General features: G+C 46.1%; 1 protein-coding gene across 1 annotated transcript in view; it reads left to right on the top strand.

Moving 5' to 3' along the window:
* Positions 1–18,800, top strand: part of LOC122094802 (protein virilizer homolog) — a 79,553-nt gene that overhangs the window by 27,366 nt on the left and 33,387 nt on the right. The gene's annotated exons all lie outside the window — the stretch shown is intronic.

Raw genomic sequence — 18,800 nt, 5'->3', positions numbered from 1 at the left:
GCCTGCCCCCTTCTTCTCTTTCTCTCCTCTTCCTCTGCGAGAATCCCCTTCCCTCTTCTGTTGTCTTTCTTCTTTCCCTCTTTATTTCTTCTTATTCTTCTCTGGTTTTTTCTCGGTTTCTGTGTTAGCTGACTGTAGCAGCCCATCAGGTTTATTTCAATCTTCTTCACACCCAAATCTGTTGGCCTGAGACTTGGAGGAGCAGCTGCAAACCGTAAGGCGATTTAGATATTTGAATCTGAGATCAAAAGCACTTCTGATTTGTGAGTTCCACAGCGTTCCAGAACTGATATTCACCCTACTGTAAGATGCCCATTTGGATCCATATCTGAACCTGCAACTACCGCTGGTTCCTGTTTCAGCAGTGCTCTATTGGTCTTAAGATTCTTTGAAGACACTTGGATCCTCATGGTTCAAGCTAAGATTCTGGTCGAAAGGTATTCGCATATGGGCGATCAGAAACCCTAAGGTTTCAGTTCCTGTGATCGATCCTATTGAGAACTCTAACTTTGATTCATGGCTGATCCTGATGCTACTGCCTCTGTCGCATCCCTATATATATTCTGAAAATCAAGCTTGCTGGTTGGTGTTCTTGTGGTTTGGGATCAGTGTGATTGAGGGTTGAAGAACTTCTTCCAAAATCCTGGATCGATTGGGGATTAACGAAAGGGAATCCTTTCAGCCTTCAACCTCCACTGGTTTTTTCATACTTGGCTGTTGGAGGTTGAAGACAACCTAATCGATGGGTTTATTTCAAGTTCTTCATTCTGGCTTTCCCATTATACCCCTGTAAATCCCCTTTAAGCCGTTTTGTCCTTTTAACTTCTTTGGTTCCAAATCCAGCCTTGACAATAATTTAAATTCCCACTTGAGTCCTCTCCCTTAATCGACCCATTGAAACATTAGAGATTTCTGGTTAATTACAATAGTGCCATTCCACCCTAATCCTTGCTATATCAATTGAATTACAAGTTTGCCATTACTTGAATATTACCCTTTGGATAGGTCATTCAATTACCAAATTGCCACTGCCTCATTGTCTTTGATTCCTAAATATTTAAGTGGGCCCACATCCAATCGGGTTGGTTCTCTTGGGGCCTACCGGCCCCGCATTAATGCATCAAATGTTTCTCCCATCTCACCTTAATAATTTTGATGTAGGATTTTGTCCCCCTAGGAATGGATGCTTTCATCTTCTCCATCGCAGCATACAGTTACAAGTTTGCCATTAATTTGAGTCTACCAACTTCAAGACAGTTACAATTGGGCCAAATATAAGGACCTTCTTCACATCCTGCCAAAATTGTTCACTAGATATGATGGCCTATGCTGCCCTACCACCTAGCAAACCTGATTCCCTCCATCCAAACCACTCCTCACTAGCAAACATGGATCTCAAACCAACCATCTTATCCTGAAAGCTCTTCAATGCAATGTAGTTGGTTGCAAATCGGGCAATGCCTAGCCTTACCAAATCTCCACCGCGTTTTTCCCTCAATAAAGAGAGAATATCCATGGTTGTAAACAAATGTGGTCACTTGTCTTGCCCGTTCAACCACACCTGCTACCAAAGACTTCTTCCCTATGTGTTTAAGTATTAAGTCAATGCAGTGGGCAGCACATGGTGTCCAGAAAAGGTAGATGCTTTTGCTCTTCCTATTCATTAGTCTCTCCCCTGCTTTCTTGAAGTTGCTCCCATTGTCTGTCACAATTTGAACAACATTCTCAGGCCTCACCTTTGTAACAACATCCTTCAACAACTTGTATAAAAACATTGCATCCTTCTCTTTGGATGCATCAACAGACTTTAAGAAGATAGTCTTCCTATCACAATACATCAGGAAGTTGATGATGGACTGTCTAGTTGGTCCAGTCCAACCATCACACATCACAGTAACTTCATATAATTCCCACTGAGTCTTCAAGCCATTAATGTACTCATCCAACTCCTTTTGCTGAGCCAAAAAAACATTCATCAACGCATAAGGAATGAGCCCCTTTGTTCTTGGACCAGCTCTTCCTGCAGTGTTAATTATGGACGGGTAATATGTCCCTTGTGCAGCATTATCTGGGATGCTATTATCTACAAGTTCTTTCCAAGTTGTCATTGCATCACCTAGTCGTTGCATCCATGTACCCCATACTTGCTTCATGGTTCTTTGTCTTTTATCATGCTGTCTAAATATCAAGGGATCTTGCCTCAGGACCTCATCAGGATCATCATGTCGTCTTCGGGGTGGTGATGATGGTGTGGCAGCCCTCACACTTTGAGTTCTCTTGAAAGGCACATCCACATTCCTCTGCTTCTTATTCCTACATCCACATTCCTCTGCTTCTTATTCCTTCTCTCCTCTATGTGAGGCACATCTGATGCAACTGCTCTAGAACCAGAGCCAACTGCTCCTCTCTTCATATCTACATTCCTAACCTTTTCCATTTGATGATAGATCCTGCTCGCTGCCTTAACTAGTTGCAATTCTCTTCACTTTGCCTTTGTCATCCCCATGTCTGGCCCATAATCACCATTAGAATCAGAGTCATCAAAGTCAACATCAACTGTAGTTGGATGCCTCTCTAAGAGCGCCGCATCGAATTCTTGATCCAACCTTGGTCTCTCTACCTTCTTTAACCTTGCACCTTTTAGGCTTCGCTGCATATCTTTTTGCACTTCATATGAAACTTTGGGGCATTTGGCAACATCCTTGTACCCCCCAGCCAAATGCTGCTTCAACGTAGTGGCACCTCTAGAATTTATCATTTTCTTACAGTACCTACACTTTGATTTTTTTTTTCCTTTGTCATCTAACATTGGATCTTCATGTAACCATGCAATATCTCTACCTCCATTAGTAGACATTGTGTTCCAACTTCAACACTATTACATAAAAGTTTCTATACATGAATTAGTAACTATTCAATAGCAACACTATATTAGTGAATGCATGCATTAACTGCTATTCAATATCATATAGCTATTACATATTTTTTTTGGATGAATAAATATATATATATATTTATATATTAACCTAAGAAGAAAGAATTATACAAAGGGGAAGAAGGGGGGGGGGGGGAAGGCATGAGGCCAAAGGGACAAGCCCAAGAAGGAAAAGCTAGAGGATACAATACCTCAAGGGGAGGGGGGAGAAAGGATATCGGGAGGCTCCATCAGTGGATGATGTGCCTGTTCCGGGGGGAGTCGGGAACCGAGCGGGGAGGGATGGAGGCTACTTTGGTGGAGACATCGAAGGAGATGGCCTTCCAAATCCCATCAAAAGAGCGGGAGTTGGATGTCCTTCTATAGAGATTTCTCTCCATCCAAATGTGGTTTATGGTAGCACAAAATACAAGTTTCCCAATAGTGTCACAGATGGTGGGGCCTTGAAAAGACATGTCAATCCAAATTCATTCCCTATTGAAAGGGAGGATTCTCCTGCGAACAGGCCAGCAGTGAGAAAGAACATTCTTCCAAACAAAGGAGGAAAAGGGGCAAGAGAAGAGGTGATCCACAGTTTTGTCACCTCTCCAGCAAAGGCGGTAGGCAGAAGGGACCTAAATGTGGCGGCGGAGGAGGAAAGACTGAGTGGGAAGACAGTCGGTGAGGGCCCTCCAAGCAGTGAAACTATGATGAGGGATATGGCCTTTGAACCATAGGATTTTACGCCAAAGGGTAGTCTGGCCCTTAATCCTAACTAGGTTCCAGGCAGAGGAGAAATTGAACTTTTTGGAGGGGGAAAGGTTCCAAGAGATAGAGTCTTCCTTATCCAAATGGTTCCGGGGAAGGGGACGGAGGGATGCTCAAATAATGCTCTAGGAGCTTGGGAGGGGGGAGGCGGCCTAGCCATCCGGGTTGAGGACAGATGAAATAGAGGCCATTCTGTCCATTCTTGAAGAATAAACAGTTCTGGGACTGAGAAGGTGAAGGAGGATACCCAAGGGGTGCCAGAGATCCAACTAGAGAGAAATCGAGGCACCATTTCCTACGGAGTAGGAGATGGCCTCGAGGGCAATTGGTTTGAGGCGAAGGATGCCTCGCCAAATCCACGAAGAATCAGGGAGAGGGACAGCAATTCAAATAGAGTTGGACTTGAGGAGATGGGAGTAAACCCAGGAGACCTAGATACTGTTTTGCTTTGAAGCAATTCTCCAAATCAGCTTGAGGATGCCCACTTTGTTCATATCTCTGATGCTCCGAAGGCCGAGGCCACCCTTAGCTTTGGGCAGGCAGACAGAATTCCAGCTGGAGGGGCGAAGGAATCTGGTGGAATCAATTCCTTTCCAAAGGAAGGAACTGATGAGGGACTTAATAGCTTTTATGGTGGGGGGAGGGAGAATGAAGATCCCCGACCAATATAGGTACATGGATTGGAGGATAGATCTGGCAAGCTTTAGACTTCCCGTATAGGATAAGAGCTTGCTCTTCCAGAGCTGACGCCTTTACGCAAGAGGTCAAGAATTGGGGTGCAGTGGTGGGCCGAGAGCTTGGCAGCGATGAGAGGGAGGCCCAGGTATTTAACTGGAATAGAGCCAAGGGAAATCCCGTGATTTGGAGGAGAAGATCCTTCAAGGTCCCAGAGATCCCAGAGGTGAAGAGGCAGGACTTGAGAAGGTTGATTTTAAGACCCGAGAGGTTCTCGAAAAGGCGGAGGGAGGACATGATGGAGGAAATGGAGGAGGGATCGACTTTTGAGAAGATCATGAGATCATCCGCGAAGGAAAGATGAGTGAGGGAGATGGATTTGCATTTGGGGTTAGGGGAGATGAGGTGGAGGTCAATGGAGGATTGGATTGACCTAGAAAGGACTTCAAGGCTAAGGAAGAAGAGATAGGGGGATAAGAGGCAGCTTTGACGAATCCCAACCGAGGAGTGGAAGTGTCCCGCGGGGCTTCCGTTGACGAGAACAGAGAACTTGGGGGTAGAGATGCAGGCGTAGATCTAGCGAACAAAATTTGGGGGGAAATCCATCATGAGAAGGGTGTTGCAAAGGAAGTCCCAGCAAATGGAATCAAAAGCCTTATGGATATCGACTTTGAGAAGGGCGGCTAGGGAGTGGGATTTACGATCAAAGCCATGAACAATTTCATAGCACAATATGATGTCAGCAATGCTTCTACCAAAGATGAAGGCGGATTGGTTGTGACTAACTAGGGAGTCAACAACCTTTTGGATGCGGATGGAAAGAATCTTGGCAATGAACTTGTAGATTAGGTTACAAAGGGAGATGGGGCGGAAGTCCTGTAGGGAGGAGGCTCCCTCAGACTTGGGGATGAGGCAAAGGAAGGTGTGGTTAATTCCAGAGATTTGGGAAGGATTGAGAAAGAGCTTCGAACTGCTCGAATGAGGTCATCCCTAACAAAATCCCAACAAGAGGTAAAGAACCCCATGCTGAAACCATCAGGGCCCGGGGTTTTGTTGGCCCTGTGGGATAGGATGGCGGAGGAGATCTCATCATCAGAAGGGATGGATTGGAGAGAAGGAAGCAAATGGTTAGGAACGAATTTGTTGATGAGGGGGCGGGGGGGGGGAGGGCAAGGAGAGAGGTTAAGGAGATCAGAGAAGAAAGAGGAGGCTTCAGACTTGATATCCTCCGGGTTGGTAATCAAAGGGCCATCACGAGAAAGGAGGGAGGATAATGAGTTGGCATTGTTCCTAGCTGTAACAGACAGGTGGAAGAAAGCACTATTAGAGTCTCCAAGCTCCAACCATTTGATTATGGATTTCTGCTTGAGGAAACTTTCGTCCTGGGCAAGGATGAGGGAGAGCTCAGCAGATATGGATTTTTTGGCAGCTGCAAGAGAGGAGTTGGAGGGGTCCAACTGGAGACTAGACTGAATGGCATCCAGCTTTGATTTGCAAGAGGCAGCTCTATTCGAGATGTTGCCGAAGCACTGGGAGTTCCAAGCTTTGAGAGCAGCTTTGACATTTCTAAGCTTCCTAGAGAGAGAGATGAGGGGGGAAGAGAAAGCATGGACCGGGATGTCCCAGGCTTCCTGCACAACGGGGAGGAAATCCTAGTGGAGGGACCACATATCAAAGAACTTAAAGGGCTTGGGCCCAAAGGAAGTGGAGGGGTGCACCAAGAGAGAGATGGTGCAGCATAGTTTTTAAGGCGGTAAGGCGACGGAAGCGTTTGAGGGTCTTTCGGAGCGCCTTAGCGATAAGGCGGGCATAAAGCGTCGCCTTATTGACTAAAGCGTTCATGTATAATTTTTTTATAAAACCAATCTATTTGGCTCAAATCCTAGTTGAATCTTATAACTCATATGTTAAATAAATATTAAAGGTTCATATTCATACCGATGTAAGATATTCATCAAGAAAATAAATCAATAAAGTGAATAAACTAAGTTCATCTTCATCAATCATCAATCATCATAACATATTAACATATAATATAATACATAATTATGAAGCAAAATTATAAAAATAAAGAAAAGAAGACAAAAAATACAAGTATTTATTATACTTACCTCTATGATGCCAAAATGAGTGCCTAAGCCCTAAGATCATCCACTATATTTCTACTCCTGTCAATGAAGAATGAAGCTTACCGCTGCCGGAGTAAACTCACTGCTACCAGAGCAAAATGGTCGCCTAGATAAGTGGTTCTTCCTTGTTCCTTGATTCCTTCTCAAAGCCGTTTCTTAAAACCCTTGACAAAATCCAAACCCTGTTTGTGAATCGTGTTTTTGTTTTGTTTGTTTTGGTTATTTTTGGTGGAGTAAAGTTGATCCCATACATCTCAAGTGTTAATAAAATCATACACCTACCAATAAAAAATCTATATTTGGAATCTTCATCAAGTAATTTTAAAATGTGTTTAAAAAAAAAAAAAAAACCATAAGGCGCTACTTCACATAAGGCGGAGCACTGCCTTACCATTTCTAGACTGCATCAGCGCCAAGGCGCTAGTAAGGCGTCGCCTTAGCAGCGCCTTAAAAACTATGTGGTGCAGTGATTAGAAATGCTTGGGAGGTTGAAGGAAGCGTGGGAGGAGGGGAAGGAATCCAGCCAAGCCTTATTGACGAGGACATGGTCAAGCTTACAAGCCACGTGGTCAGAACCACAACAACGGTTGTTCCAGGTTAGCTTCGAGCTAGACCAGCGGAGGTCAATCGTATAGATATCCTCAAGGCAAGCATTAAAGGCCCCCACAGAGAGAGGGTCAATAGGCTCGCCACCCAATTTCTCATGACTGAATCTGACAACATTGAAATCCCCCACGAGGCCCCAAGGTGAGGAGGGAACAACTGACAGGGAGAGGGAGCGAAGGTCATTCCACAAAGGAATTCTCTCAGAAGCCCGATTTAGGGCATAGACAATGGAGAGGAAGCAATTTATGGAGCCAGAGGGATTTGAAATGGAGAGGTGGATGAATTGAAAGGAAGAATGCAGGGAGGTGATGTTGAGAAGGAGAGGGTCCCAGAGCACCCAAATACGTCCATTCGGATAGTGGCCATAATTGGAGAGGAAAGATCAATTTGGGGCAATGGAGGAAGCAATGCGAGGAGCATTTGGCTCTAGAACTCTGGTTTCCAGGAGGTAGCAAAGGGGGGAGTGAGAGGATGAGATGAGGGATCAAATGGTACTGTGCTTTGCCGAGGAGTTCAGCCCTCGGACATTCCAAATGGACTAGGGGTCATTTGGAAGGGGGAGGGGGAGAGATTAAAAGCTCTGAGGAGCTGGAAAGGATGTGCTGCTAGCCCGAGGAGGAGTTCCTAGAGCGATGATATTCCTTAATGGGAGAAGGCTCTGGGAGTCCGAGAGGTAGGCTGGTAAGGAGGGGCCAGGGGCTTTGGATTAGGCTTGGGATTGGATTGAGGCTTTGCCTTCCTCAGGGGCCTGTTTGACTTGGAGGAAGGAAGCGGGGCTATGGGGTTATAGTCTTGAGAGGTGGACGTAGGGATAAGGGAGGTGTTGGTAAGGGTTGCAGAGGAGGGGTGGGAGGCTTTGAGAGTACCAGTGAGGGAGGGAGCCCGAATAGACACATCAAAGGGGAGGGCAGTAGTGGCAGCCAAGGCGTCCGGAGTAGTAGCAGTCGGAAGCAGGGGTCTTCTGATGTCTATCACCTGGCCAGAGGTAAGGGGAGAATCATATGTTTGGGAGGACTGCAGGGGCATACTAGTAGCAGAGACAGTAGCACCCATCAAACTGTGGTTGGTGGTGGCGGTAGCTTGAGCAGAGGCAGTGGCGGCAGCTTGAGCAGAGGTGGTGGCGGCAGCTTGAGCAGAGGTGGTGGCGGTAACTTGAGCAGAGGCGGTGGCGGAAACTTGAGCAGAGGCGGCGGCAGTGGCTATTGGCAGATCTTCAGTGGCTGGAGCTTGGACAAAGGCAAGTGCAGCCTTGGAAGAAGCTTGAACAGGGATAGCGGTAAGGGCTGAAGGTAGGTCGACAGAAAAAATGCTAACATCAGTCAAAAGGGCTAGGGGAGCTCGCAGGATTCTAGAGATAACAGCAGGATGGCGGCCTGGTAGGAGGCTAAGAAGAGAAGCTTTAGTCGCAGAGGCGAGAGGAGCTCGCAGGTTGACTAAGAAATCCTCGGCAGGGCGGCCTGGTGGAAGGCTAGGAGGATTACAGGGGGCAATCGAAGAAACCATCGTTGAAGGGGGGTGCACAGGGGACGGAAAGTATGGGTAGTCGGCCGGGAGGGAGCAGAAGACTGGTCAGGCTGAAGGGGGGTTGGAAGTCGGTTGGGCTCAAGGTTATGAGGGGGCTAGGCCTGGGACTTAACAAGGTATGAGCCAAGGTGGGCTTGAGGAGGATGGACAAGACCGAGGGCTAGCGAGGGGGGATGGGTAGAGGCGGATGGGCTAGAAGGAAGAGTAACATTTGGCGTGATGGTAGAGAGATGGGCTCGAGGACCAGGGCTAGAGGGCTGGGCACCAGAAAAGGAGGATAGAAGGTCTAGGGAGTGTTGGAAGTTTGGTCCAACCAGGGTGAGGATCGAACCAGAGATAGGCAAGGACTAGCATATATCAAGGCTTGAGGGATAAAGTGGAGAGGAGTTAGGGATTGCGTTAGAAGAAGGAAAGCTGAGAGGGGAAAGAGAGCACGATGGAGGTAAGGGAGAGACGGCAGGGGTGGTATGATCACCTACGAAGGTGTCGTCGGGCATAACATCGGTGACAGGCGGCAGGGAACAGTCGCTATCACCTTCAGAAGAGGCAGAAGCATAGTTAAGGGGCAAAGCGGAACAATCGGCATTGTCAGAACCATCTGTGTCAGAGGAGCAAGTGTCTAGCGAGTGCAGGACATCAAATCTATTCAGACCATCTGTCTCAGGCAGAAGGACCACCGGATCCAGGAGGGGCCGGTGACGGACGATATCTGTGGCAGGGTCCTCCAAGATGGACATGCGGCTACGACTCTTACGTCGGCGGAATTTCTTTTTCTTCTTTTTCCGACGAGCGGGGTCATCATCATCGGCATCTTCCAAGCGGTCTGGAACAGAGGTGATCACATATTTTAATGGAGGGGAGCAAGCTTTTGTGTGATGCCTAAAGGCTTGCACTATGAGTAGTGAGGCGGAAGCCAGTCATAACGAACTTGTTGAACAAAGGAGAAACCATTTTCCTCCATAATAGTAATTTCAGAGGGTGGCAGTACATCAGCTGGAACATCAACACAGATTCTGGCGAACCCGATTAGGTCTATAAGTTTCGTTCTGTGGTCGGAGAAGAGGGGCTTTCCAATGACCGAACTGACAATACTCAATCCTTTTTCTCCCCAGTAGTGGAGAGGCAGGTTGGGAAGGGTGATCCAGAGAGGCGTCGATTTGAAGTCCACTTTACTAACGGAGGAGAATGGATCCCATTTGCGAAGAAAAATTGCCTTACTACCCACACGCCATGGGCCATCCTCAAGAGCTCGAAGCATATCAGATTCAAGCGAAAATTTGAACACGAAGATCCCATTTGAGTGCATGAAAGATTGCAGCCAGTCATGGAGACGCCACTGCTTTGAGAGGGAAGCCTAGACAATACCGAAGGGCGGCCTGCTTCCCATGAAATGGTCGACAATGCAAAGGTTCCACTTAGAAATTTCTGGCTCAAGAAGGCCGGAGGGATAGAACCCAACCTTCCTGTCATCGATGAAGGTAGGAGGGATGAAGATCAGCGGGAGGCCCACACGAGGGGGAGAGAGGGGGAAGGGGAAGGATGGACAATTAAAGCATAGGATTGCGGTTGAAGGGGGGAGAGGGGGACAGAGAAGGGGCTGAAGGAGGAGTGGGGGAGGAGGAGGGCTAGGACAGGGACAACTCAAGGGAGGCAGAGGGAGACAGGAGAGGAGGTTCAGGAGGGGTGGAGGGGAGGGCGCTGGCGGCAGTAGCCGCCGGGAGGGAGGTGGTCATAGGAGGGAGAGGGTCATAGGAGGGAGGTTAATTGCTCTCCACAAGAACATTGATAGCTATTACATAATAATCCCTACTTTTTATAAATTTTTCTTAATTTTAAATCATATTTTTTATTAATAATAATATCATAGTTAATAATAAAGTATGGTAGAGTGCAACTAAGAGCACCATTTTCATTTCAAAATATACTAATAATATTTACACTACATTAAAATAATTTTCCATACAAAATAGAAATTTTTGTTCATTTTTTTTTCTGTAATTATTTAATATATATTTTATATTTCAGAAAATATATTAATTAATTTATAGACTGAAAAAAAAAGGCAACCATGAGGCTGTAAATCAGCCTTTGTTGACCAACATATAAAAAATTGAGTACCAAACGTCATATATAAATCATATTTTTTCAATTTTTTTTGTAAGAAAAGCATTTATTTAAACAGAAAGATAAAAAAATTAATTTAAAAACAGAAAAAAATATTTTTTCTTCCATGAATCTATAGATCACATTTAATAGCATCACATATGAAAAAAAATCAATGGTAAGAAACAAGATTTGATGATATTTCTATGAAAAATATGGGTTTGGGAAGAAATTTTTACCTTAAAGTGTTCTTGAGAAGAAAAGCCGCCAACAAGGTTAAAGATCTTTGCTTCAGTGTTACTAACAAAGATCACTAAGAAAAAACACCAAATCCACAACTTTATGGTTTTTTTCTCACAAAATATAGCTCCTAGAGTTGAAACCAGCGAGATCCAGGCGAAACCAGTGAAATATCTCACCTTTTGGGTTGAAGCCATGCTTTATATGCCTTGGTTGGACAAAGACTGAACCGAAACCGGGTTATGTGGCGAGATCTCGAAATCTTAGTCGAGATATTGCCCAGTTTTCAGCCTGGCTCTACATCCATCTTGCTTTTTTCAAAAAACGAGATCTGAGCGAGTTCTTGAACCATGTTTTGAAGATTGGGTTATGAGAATCTATAGCTAATGCTTACTTGCTCGTGATGATGTATGTCAACTGAAAAGTTTTCATTGATTTATATCTTGGTATCCAACCTGCTTTTTGTTGGAATCTTACACTTATCAGAAACTTCTGGTCCATGATGTAATTTATTCCATCTAACTCTATTACTGTATCATCAATGTCTTTGATGGTTGTGCACTTGATTTATCCCTTGTGAAGCAGTTGTCAAGCTAGTCTTCACATACTTCTGCTAGAGGAATCCCAATTATTGCTGATATTCCTGGTTCTGTTTATAAGCAAATGAATATAGGAGGCCTTTAGGGAGATGAGCTATTTCTTTGACTAATGTTTAACCATTGTCACTGGTTTTCAGCCATGCCGTGACCTATGTCTTCCTAACCTCCGGCGGCCTTGCCTGCCGATACCCTCCCCTGTCTTCAATCCTCTCCGTCTCCCAGCCCCAACTCTCTCCTCCCTAATCCTGTCCCTTCCCTCTTGCAGTCTCCCTCTGATCCTCCCTCTTCAGACCCTCAATCATGGTCCAACATAGTTTCCAACCCTCCTCCCTCCTCTGCAACCACCTCCCCCTTCTTCAGAACCACCCATCCCCCTCCCACTGCCTGCCATATCCTTCACTTCCACCCGTTGCCATTCACAACTCCGCTTTAGTTGGCCTGTCTGCCAGGTCTCCTTGCCGATGAGATACTCCGATGGAAGAACTGCATTGTAGGCTCCTTTCTGGGCAACATACTGCCTTTCTCGATTGTCAAAGCTTCCCTTCTAAATCAATGGAAGCCAGTTTGTTCTATGTCCATGTTTATGTTGGACAATGGTACCTTCATCTTCAAGTTTGATGCAGAAAATGATAAAGTGAAAGCCATCGATGGTGGTCCATGGTTTGTGGGAAAGAAACCTATATTCCTTAAACACTGGGATGAGCATACCTCCTTCAACATTACAGCTCCAATCTCCATTCCTCTATGGGTCATCTTCCCCAACTTACCTCTCCACTTCTGGTGTGCTAAAGGATTAAGTATTGTTGCCTCTTTAATAGGAAAACCCTTATACTCTGATATGTGCACAAAAGTAATGGATTGTCTCTCTTTCGCTCGAGTATGCATTGAAGTTGAAGCAGATCATGTTCTCCCTTCTTTGATCACGATAATGGATGGAGAAGGGCATTCGTTCGAGCAATTAGTTGAATATGACTGGGTTCCCCCCATCTGTACCAGCTGCAAATGTTTTTGTCATCAAACCATACACTGTGAGAAACCGAAGGTTGCTCCACCTCAACAGCCCTTGTCAGACCTTTTGGCCTCTGATCAATTGCCTTCAAACGTCGTCCCCATCTCAGAAGAGGGTTTTACAATCCACATCTCAAAGAGATATAGGAAAAAAAGAAATCGGAATATTCCGGCGCCTGCAAATGACTCCGGTTGTTTTCCAGTAGCTGCTAAACCAATCGCCTCTGGTCTGATGGTCACTAGTTCTTTGCCCAATGGTCTGTTGTCTAGTTCTTTGTCTGAAGGTCTCAACTTTGCCTCGACCCTGATGATGTTAGTAGCTGAAGCGGCTTCCTCTGAAGTTGTACTTGCTCCTCTTACCTCTACGATGATGCACTCTTCCCCAAACCTAGTCACTCCTTCGCCTGGATGCCTGTTCGGACAGACTAGCCATTTGAGCTCAGTGTGTGTTATTCCCTGCATATCCCTCCCACCTCTGCTCCCCCTTCCTGTCGCCACTGACCCTCCTATGGTCCTCTCTCCTTGGAACCCACACTCGTACTTAACCTCCGCCTCCTTTAACTCTACCGCCCTCATATAATACGCCCGTCTGGTCTTCTAACCAAACCTACTAACCCAACTGGCCTTTAAACCAGACCAACCATCCTTCGAACCAAATCAACCCGGAATCTCCTTTTGTCCCCTTAAGCCAATTTTTTCCGGTCCATTTATTAAATAAATTCCCAAATTCCCAACCGACCGCCCCCTCTACCCGGGTAACTTGTACAACCCGACCCACCCATGCAATCAACCTAGCCCTTATCTCCACCTACCCGACCCATTGCTTCCCTCTTCCTCACCCGAAGCTGACTCGACTCTCGCTGCCGTGTTCTGTGAGATATCTTCGATCTGCTGTTCCACCCCTTCGTAATCGGCTCTGATGTTATTCCCTACTCCACGGACTGCTCGTCTCCATCGGATACCCCAGGTGTTCTTGCCATGTCCTCTGAAGTCGGCATGGCTCCTGCGGCAACTTCTTCCCAGCCGGCCTTGGAAGGTATCATCTCCGACTCGCGTAGCCCTATTGTTACATCTTCGGCCTTAGAAGGTCGCATCTCTGACTCACCTATCCCTGCTGGTTCATCCTCGGCCTTGGAAGGCTGCAACCCCAATTTGACTTGTTCAACTACTTTGCCATCGGCCCTGGAAATTCCTCTGAATTCTAGTCCCTACTCGTTGGCTCATGTTACTTCAGATGCTTTTCCGCCGGCCTTGGAAGGCCCATTTACCTCGTCCAATCTTCATGCTCATCAACCGAATGCTACTAGTCACTTGGATTTTGGCCCTGCCCCTGAAGTATTGAGACTGTCCTCAATCGAATTCCATAATACTTGTGATGACTCGAACTATGAAGTTGTAATCTCTCAATGCCTTCATCTTTAGACTTCGGATGGTTCCATTATGAGCAGAAAGCAAGACATATTTGACTACTCTCTTCCCATTGAAGAACGCACCACCAACGGCATATCTGCCCCTCAGGATTGGCTGATTTGCCTGTAATTCAGACTGCCAACCCCACCCCCATGGCCAAAAATCTTTCCAAGGTCTCCTCCACCACCCATAAGAAACTTAAAAAAAAGCCCCTCTCCTCCATCCCCAAACAATCCTTAACCACCCCTGATTCCATGGCTTCCCCCATCATTGGTTACTATTGATGCTCTTCCACTGCCTTTGGTTCCACCATCCCGTTCACCCCCCGCAGAGCATCTCTGCGCTTTCAACCCTCCACCCCGGGTCCTCAATGATCCTTTGGACTATATGGAATGTTCGAGGTCTTAATTCCTCAGCAAAACAAGATGAAATCAAGTCCCTCATTCACTCCTTCTAGTCTAATCTGTGTTGTTTGCTCGAAACTCGTGTTCTGGAGCCTAATGCGTCTCGTATTACCTCGGCCATTGCCCCGCACTGGTCCTTAGAATTTAATTACCTCCACAGCCCCAATGGTAGGATTTGGATCCTTTGGGACCCCTCCTCCCTATCCATCTCCTGTCTCTCCTCCTTTTCTCAAGCCATGCATATCTCCATCTCCCACCACTCCGGCCCCTTCATATGCTCTCTCTGTAGTTTATGCTCATAATAGAGCCACCCTCAGGCTTCCCCTTTGGACTGACCTCCTCTTTCAGGCCCCCTCTTTGGGTTCCAGACCCTGGGGTATTGTTGGAGAATGGAGATTGCAATGTTGTGTGTTTCATCCTGGAAAAGCATGAGGGTAACCCCATTGAATTCCAGGCTGTGGCTCTCTTCAACGATTGTATTGATGACCTCAACCTCACATGGTTTGGAGCCAAGTTTACCTAGCATAACAGAAGGGTGGGCAATCAGTGAGTGGCTTGCAAGCTTGATAGGGTGCTTGTCAACAAACCTTGGCTTGACTTCTTCCCATCTTCCCACTCCCATTTTGGTCTTCTTGGGATTTCTGACCATAGCCCCATCGCCATCCATGACCTCCCATTCCGTTCCTTCGGTCCCAAGCCTTTCAAGTTCTTTGATATGTGGACTACCCATCCTGATTTCAAATCTATTGTCCACTGCGCTTGGAATATTCCCACCCCCCGCTCCCTGCCTGCCCTCCTTGCTTTTGCATGTAAGCTCAGGAATGTCAAAGACACCCTCAAGCTTTGGAACTCCGACTTTGGAAACATCTCCTCTCGTGTCTCTGAAGGTAGGAGCAAGCTTCATTCAATCCAAGCTTGTCTTTAATTGAATCTTCTCAACACTCCCCTAGCTGAGGAAGAGAAAGCTGCTGCCTCTGATCTATCCCTCCTCCTTAGCCAAGAAGAAAGCTTTCTTCGCCAGAAAGCTCGAATCAAATGGCTGGACTTGGGAGACTCTAATTCGGCTTACTTCCATCGTTCCCTCAAAGCCAAGAACAATGCCAACACGATCCCAATGCTTTCCTCCTCCTCTGGGATCGATCTGTTCTCCCCCGATCTCATTAAGGCCGAAGCTAGCTCTCACTTTCAGAGACTCCTCAGCCCTTCCCCTGCCCGCCCCCACCCCTCTTCCCTTGAATCTCCTCAATAAGTTTGTCCCTGAGAATCTCGTCCCCTACCTCCAATCCATTCCCAGCGAGGAAGAGTTTCTCTCAGCCATTCTTTCCCTTAAGGCCAATAAAGCCCCGGGTCCCGATGGTTTCAGTAGGGGCTTCTTCTCTTCTTGCTGGAATACCATCCGTTCGGACCTCATCCATGCGGTGCGCAGTTTCTTCTTTAATCCCAATCAGATCAGTGGGATCGGCCATACCTTCCTTTGTCTAATCCCTAAAAAGGAAGGTGCTGCCTCCATGAATGACTTCAGACCCATTTCTCTTTGCAATCTTCTCTATAAATTCATTGCCAAAATCCTTGCAAATAGAATCCCGAAAGTCATTGATTCCCTCGTCAGCCCAAACCAATCTGCCTTCATTGTTAGGAGAAGTATTGTTGACAATATAATCCTCTGCCATGAAATTGTCCGTGGTTTCAATCGCAAGTCTCACCCCCTGCTGCTCTCATCAAGATTGACATCCATAAAGCATTTGATGCCATTAGCTGGGACTTCATCTCCAATGTTCTGCTCCAGATGGCTTTCCCGACATCTTTTGTTCACTGGATTCACATCTGTATCTCTTCCCCCCGCTTCTCTGTCTTAGTGAATGGTAGCCCTATGGGATTCTTTCCCTCAGGGCGTGGCATTCGCCAAGGCTGCCCCCTCTCCCCTCTTCTTTTCTCCCTCTCTTTGGAGGTTCTTTCCCGCTCTCTTCAATCTTCCACTGACCTCCATCTCATCTCCCCCATTCCCAAATGCAAATCCCTTCTTCTTTCTCACTTGGCTTTTGCTGATGATATCATGATCTTCTTCGAGGCTGATTCTTGTTCCATCTCCACTATCATGTCTACCCTCCTCTCCTTTGAGGACTTTTTTGGGCTCAAAATGAACCTTCTCAAATCCAATATCTTCCTCTCTGGGGTTTCTTTCGAGACTAAAGCTAGCCTTTGTGCCCTTTTTGGTATTCCTCTGGGTTCCCTGCCGGTTAAATACTTGGGCCTCCCCCTCATCTCTGCCAGGCTCTCCGCCCACCATTGTACCCCCTTGCTTGACCAGCTCCGGAAAAAGCTCCAAATTTGGAAAGGTCGACTTCTATCTGTTGTCGGTAGACTCACCTTAATTATATCGGTTCTCCAATCCTTGTATCTATACTGGTCTAGAACCTTCATCCTCCCTGCCTCTGTGATCAAGACATTTGAGTCTTCTTTGTTCCTTTCTCTGGAAATGCTCCGATTCTTCTAGATTCCTCAGGCCCCGCACTTGAAAATATGTGTGCCTTCCCAAATCTGAAGGCGGCTTAGGAATCAGGAAAATAAAAGATGCAAATATGGTTGGTGTCCTCAAGCTTATTTGGAAAATTGTGTCCAACCACAAAAGTATTTGGGTAGACTAGATTCATTCTGGTTTGCTCAAATTCAACTCTCTTTGGACTGCGCCTCCCTCCCATAATGTATATGGATCTGGAGAAAAATCCTTGAACATAGACCAATTGCCCTCACTGCCATCTCCTACTCAGTAGGAAAGGGTCATTCGACCTCCCTCTGGAATGACCCCTGGCATCCTGCTGGCATTCTTTCTCAATTGCTGACCCCTAGATCTATATACTCTTCTGGTCTCCCCTCTAATGCCTCGGTCTCCTCGATCTTATCTCCCATCGGATGGTGCCATAGTTTTTAAGGCGCTGCTAAGGCGTCGCCTCACTAGCACATTGGCGCTGATGCGGTCTAGAGATGATAAGGCAGTGCTCCGCCTTACGTGAAGTGGCGCCTTATGGATTTTTTTTTTTTAACACATATTAAAATTACTTGATGAAGATTCCAAATATAGATTTTTTATTGGTAGGTGTATGGTTTTGTTAACACTTGAGATGTATGAGATCAGCTTTACTCCACCAAAAATAACCAAAACAAACAAAACAAAAACACAATTCACAAACAAGGTTTGGATTTTGTCAAGGTTTTAAGAAAGAGCTTTGAGAAGGAATCAAGGAACAAGGAAGAACCACTGATCTAGGCGACCATTTTGCTCCGGTAGCGGTGAGCTTCATTCTTCTTTGACAGGAGTAGAAATATAGTGGATGACCTTAGGGCTTAGGCACTCATTTTGGCATCATAGAGGTAAATATAATAAATACTTGTATTTTTTATGTCTTCTTTTATTTATATTTATAATTTTGTTTCATAATTATGTATTTATATTATCTGTTAATATGTTATGATGATTGATGATTGATGAAGATGAACTTAGTTTATTCACTTTATTGATTTGTTTTCTTGATGAATATCTTACATTGGGATGCATGTGAACCTTTAATATTTATTTAACATATGAGTAATAGGATTCAACTAGGATTTGAGCCAAATAGATTGGTTTTATAAAAAAATTACATAGGAATGCTTTAGTCAATAAAGCGACGCTTTATGCCCGCCTTATCGCTAAGGCGCTTCAAAAGACCCTCAAACGCCTCCGTCGCCTTACCGCCTTAAAAACTATGGATGGTGCCCTCCCTCTTGTCCCCCTCCTCTAGAGGACCTCTGGTCCTCCTTTCCCCCTCTCCCCCCTGGGCATCGTGGAAGGGAAGATAAATGCTCCTGGACCCCCTATTCCAATGGGATTTTCACCTCCTCCTCAGCTTGGTGCTATATTCGCGAATCTTCCCCGAAGGTTCCCTGGTATAAGGTTGTCTAGTTCAAGGGCGATATTCCCCGCCATAGTTTCACCTTTTGGTGTTGTCTGAACAATTGCCTTCCCACTGAATCCTTCCTTATCCACCGCCACATTCCAGCTACCCCTTTCTGCTGCTTCTGCCCTTCCGGGATGGAGGATATCCCCCACCTTTTATTCTCTTGCCCCTTCTCCTCCCGGGTGTGGAAGAAGGTCCTCTCCCACTGCTGGCCGACCAGAAGGCCTATTCTCCCCTTTGAAAGGGAATGAAACTGGGTAGACATGACCTTCTTGGGTCCTTCCATTTGTGACTCTATCGGCAAGTTGGCTTTCTGTGTTACTATCAACCACCTTTGGATGGAACGCAACATCCGTAGATGGACCACCAAATCCCGCTCGCCGGACCAGATTTGGAATGCTATCTATTTTGATGTTACTTCCAAAGCCCATTCTCTTACTGGCCTTCTCTCCCGTCCTATCCATAGCTCCCCAAAGAACTCCCTC

Source organism: Macadamia integrifolia, chromosome 12, assembly GCF_013358625.1.
Source record: "Macadamia integrifolia cultivar HAES 741 chromosome 12, SCU_Mint_v3, whole genome shotgun sequence".
NCBI classification, from domain to species: domain Eukaryota; kingdom Viridiplantae; phylum Streptophyta; class Magnoliopsida; order Proteales; family Proteaceae; genus Macadamia; species Macadamia integrifolia.
Note: the sequence above shows the minus strand (reverse complement) of the source record. Positions and strands in the feature narration are given on the sequence as shown.